The 5,048-nt window shown below is 40.2% G+C and overlaps 1 pseudogene; it reads left to right on the top strand.

Annotated features, from left to right (window-relative positions):
* Positions 1 to 2,826: 2,826 nt before the first annotated feature.
* LOC124273908 lies at positions 2,827 to 3,970 on the top strand (annotated as a pseudogene).
* Positions 3,971 to 5,048: the final 1,078 nt, after the last annotated feature.

Raw genomic sequence — 5,048 nt, 5'->3', positions numbered from 1 at the left:
CGACATTACACATATTCTTTTCTCCTTCAGATATACATACTCATAATAGGAATGACTTGGGTCCATGTATTGAGTCTTTCCCATTGGTAATACGACGGGTCACGTTGTTCCTATTCATGTTTAGTCACTTTGACGGGAATAGAAAAATTGAGGTGTGAGCATAACCTCCATTTCCTTGTTCCTAGTACACAGTGAAGGATGTCATTGAGTGAGTTTAGTTTTGTGCCGCTTTTAGCAATATTCCAGTAATATCGAGGCGCGGGACACAAAAAACACAGATCTCCATTCTCGATAACGTCAATTTCGATGCTGAGTTGCCCATTGCAGTCGGTTTTGGCAGTAACGAGCGTTGAGGACAGGACCACGGCATGGTCAGTGACAGCAGAGGTTTCTTTTCGCGCAGACGTCAACGCCCTGTATCGGCACTAATGAGTCTGTTGTGAGTCCCAGTGGTCTGGCGAGCTGTTTCTGTGGCTCCGGTGAAGGCGATCCTGCAGATGATTGTGCACAATCGGTCGGTCTTGACGTTGTGATGTTACTGCGTGGACGGTCTTGGATGCTGTTAGTGGCCTGATACCGTTCCTGCTGTCGGTAGATTGTCCTGACATGAACATTTAAAAGATTGACTACCCTCCGTGCAGCCTGTCAAGCTTGCAATCGTCCCAAGGCTTGGTTCCTCTCATCTCTCGTAAGTCGTGGTATGGCGATTGTGTCAACACAAGAATTATTTCAGGCGAGTTTGGGACTCGCTTTCATTGGTAGGGTTGTCACGATATACACGCATTTTCATTTTCGCGAATGTCATACGGAACCTTTACCGCTTATGCCTTTTCGGTGCGTTTGGTCGATATGCTTTTTCATCAGAAAACACACTGATGTTGGTAATAACTGTCAATTTGGATTGAAAACATGTTAACAAAACGGTACAATCACAATAAAATTTAACAAAATTTAGCATTTGGTTTTGAAAAATCGCGTTTCTTTGCGGTTCAGTATGCAATGAATATTAATCAACAAAAGTAATGTAGTACCAATCTCATGATTGCAATGAAATTTTAGTTATCAATACACTCGTAAAATGAAGGTACTTTTGTATGTAAGCATATAAGGTGCGTGTACGGATTTGAAATCCGGAGGTTTTCGGCGTCCAGCTCCAACATCCGTTATTCTTGGAATATTGTTCATCACGGATGTGTGGATAACATCAATTATATCGGAGATTTTTCATTTGATGTTAACTCACCGGGCTTTTGTGGGTTCATTTAGTCAAAATATACAAGTGAGTTTGGCTTAATGCTGCTATCATCTGCATTAGACACACGTTGCGTAAACGGGATCAAAGCCCGAGGTAAATCGGGTTTTAGACTTCTGAACTTTTAAATGTTTGCCGAAATTCCCGTAGGGGCATTTTTAGAACCCTAAGTAAAAAGTGGAATTACAACACAAATATCCGAAGTAAATCAGACGTTTAAAACATCCCCTGTTTGGGAATTTAAAAAACCCGAAGTAAATAGGGGTTTTTATAAAACCCGAACTAATATGGGGATTTATAAAACCAGTAGGGAAAATTAAAAACGTGAAGAATGTGGCAGATTCCCTCTTCAACTTACTTTTATGTCAAGGGCAGTTAAATATTGGTGTAGACTTTAACTCTTCCAAGTTGTAGATTATCTCATCAGTTTCATTTTAACGCGAAAGTCTTTGGATGAATCTGACGGACGACATGGGCATCTCATATCAAGAATATTTTATTTAGATTTGGGTTTTGCTTTGTTTGGATTTCACAGGATATTGAAATACTGATGGTTTCCATTTCTGTTTTTAAGCAAAGATTGTCTGATAATCTTCACAAGATTGGTACTCATCCCTACAAAATACAACCAAGTGTTCTATATATACTTTTCAAGGCCCTCCTGAATGTTGAAACTTTTCTCAGTGTAGATATTACCCAATATTTAAGAAAATGTTTAACAAAATTTAGATGCAGTAAATTTAAACTTAGTTCTGAGACCGGTAGATATAACAATGTCCCTTATGATTCAAGATTCTGTCCTTTTTGCCACAAAATTAATATTTATTTAATTGAAGATGAAATACATGTTTTACTTTATTGTAAAGCCTATCTAGATATAAGGAATAGGTTTCTGGATAGATATTTGAAGCATCCTATTTCACAACACAGATTTTAAACATAATGACTTCAACAAACATAATATTATAAATAATTTATGCCTATTTTTATATAATGTTGGGAAAATAAGAGATTCTGGTGTTTTATGTAAAACGCATGTACCTTCTTATCATATCTATGAATGTATTTTGGGCCAGTGGCCTATTACTGAATAAAAGGTATGTCTGTATTTTTTCCTATGGTAGATGGTAGGTGCGTTACATTTTTGCTTGTGTACATACCTAGACCAACATATAGTCTTTGAAATAAACACATGTTACGGAGAAAACGTTCCTAAATTTATTATTAAATATAACAAAAAGGAGCCCAAGGGCTTTCTTCATTTTTCAGCCCGAAACTTTGGTTATCTTGACTTCCAACAAATTATAGACTTGGATGGTTTGTATTTGGTATTTTGTTTCAGGGTCTGCATGACAGACTAATGCATCGTTTTCACGCATACCTTTATGATTCAGATTATCGGCGAACCCAACCCACCAGAAGTTGTGATGGAGGGAGAAGATAAAGAAAGCGCCAAGAGAGTTGAATCATCGGAACTGGCACCTCCGGCAGAGCTCTTGCAAAACGGTTGATCTTTTTCTGGCGCGACGTCATCATCGGTAGTCGAAGACCTGAGTACCGACAACCATCGGAATATGACGAGTGCTTGTGTGACGTTCGGCTCACAACCATCACGGAATGTGCGAATGTGCAACGTTGTCTTCATATCGGTTCACGTGGAGAACTTCAACGACACATTTTCGCCGCTGGGAGAACTGTTCGCAGATAAAATTGTCATTGATGTATCGAACAGGGAAAACATCTCTGGCAAAGCGTCCAACTCAGAACATTTGATGACCTTTCTACCAAAAGCCAAAAATCGTCAAGGCCTTCAACATTATCTCCGCTTATGTTATGGAAAACGACATCGCTGGCGGAAGTAGAAGGTTTTCTCCGCCGGAAATGACGTCACGGCTCGAGATGTAGTGTGCAATATTGCGCGTGATATGGGTTTTGCGCCTGTGGACTTTGGTGGTTTGGCGTCGGCACGCAGAATAGAGGCGTTTGTTCTACGATTGTTCCCAGGATGGAAGGTGCCAATATTCTTCACGTTTGCAATATTCAACTTGTGGTGTTTGTACATCACGTACATCTATTTCATAGACAGGACGGCGTATAGATGGATCAGATTTTGTGAAAGTGTTGAACAAACTTCACTCTGCATGACAGCCATTACGTTAATGGCCTTGACCTATATGCCTGGATGTATTGCTGGATTTCTGCAGATGGTTTATGGAACAAAACAAACGTTTTCCAAAAATGGATGGATTACTGGCTAAAATCAAGAAAACAGTTGGGTATCATTTGTTTTATTCTCGTTTTCGCTCATGTGCTGATATCCATTTCCTTTGTTAATGAGCCTGACGTACTACAGTTCATGGTTCCAATCCACCGCCATAACTATACCTGGCAACCAAACTACCGACCTTCACCTTCCTATGAAAACATGGATGATATGGAAAGGCGAGGCCGCGTGTCTCGTTGGCATCATTGCCTTCATCTTTCTTTGTCTCAGCAACCACTCACTCTGCCTTCTGTCGGGGATTCGTTGAACTGGCGCGAGTGGCGTTTCGTCCAATCAACGCCTCGGCTATACTGTACTGTTTCTTTCCATTTGTCACGTGATGATAATGGGAGTTCCTGGCTGGGTGAAGAACGGATTTCTAAAACGTTTGGTTCCATTACATTTCTGTGTCTTATACTACCAGTGACTGTGTTTATAATGAAACTGATTCTCCTGCTGCCTTTGCGTGAACAAATATGTGTCCAAAAATACGAAAAAGGATGGGAGCGAAACAACCACCCGTGCTTACTCCCACTCCCGCTGTAAAGACAGCAAGTGTTTCATGGCGACGAGTATGTTGCGTTAAAACTCGGGGATACGGAATGAATGTGGATGTAGTGAGGGCTCAATGTCAACGAATTTACGCACACCCACGTGCGACTGTGTGGTGATAAAGTAGGACCTTCATAATCCGGACCTGGTATAATCCAGCAACGCTTCCGTATTTGTTCGTCTGTTTGACTGTAGCTGTGGTACATTAATATGCTGGCGATCTGTAAACATTTGAGTCTGTAAAGGATTATCCACACAGAGAGAGAGAGAGAGAGAGAGAGAGAGAGAGAGAGAGAGAGAGAGAGAGAGAGAGAGAGAGAGAGAGAGAGAGAGAGAGAGAGAGAGAGAGAGAGAGCTTTAAACGTCAGCTTTTAGATCTATGTATGTTTCAACGTTGGTTTAGAGCATCAAGATTCCCTTTGTTTTCACAGTTATCCAACTCTTCCACTTGTTTAATGGAGGGAGACCTTAGACGATACGAATTGTACGTATTTATCACAGTGGCAGAACCAACAAACTTATGGTCTTAGCATCTTAGCAAAGCCAAATATCATGCAGGACTTCGGAAATAAAAACACTCTTCTATCAGAAATAAAACAACGTATCGTCGACGTAGATATTCAACAATGGCAAGCAGACATTAAAACAACTCTAAACCATCGCTCATATGCTACCTACAAATCAGTTTTAAATGTCGAACACTATCTAACTCATATCAACCTAAGAATATACCGCCAAGCTTTATCAAGATTTAGATGCGGATGCCACAATTTGCTGGATTGGAACTCTGGACGAAGAATCGGAATAGATGTAGAAAGCAGATTATGTACACACCGCAGCCGCTATGGAATAGATGTGGTTCAAAATGAATTTCATTTCTTACTTGTATGTAATGCTTTTTTCAAATTTTACGAAAATCATATATTCACCCTGCATACCATGAACATCCCTTGTTAGCAGCATTTGTCAATCTCTATCAAT

The sequence above is a fragment of the Haliotis rubra genome, unplaced genomic scaffold (assembly GCF_003918875.1).
Source record: "Haliotis rubra isolate DU_JTF1 unplaced genomic scaffold, ASM391887v1 Scf1857, whole genome shotgun sequence".
Lineage (NCBI taxonomy): Eukaryota > Metazoa > Mollusca > Gastropoda > Lepetellida > Haliotidae > Haliotis > Haliotis rubra.
This window is presented reverse-complemented; position numbering and strand designations above follow the sequence as displayed.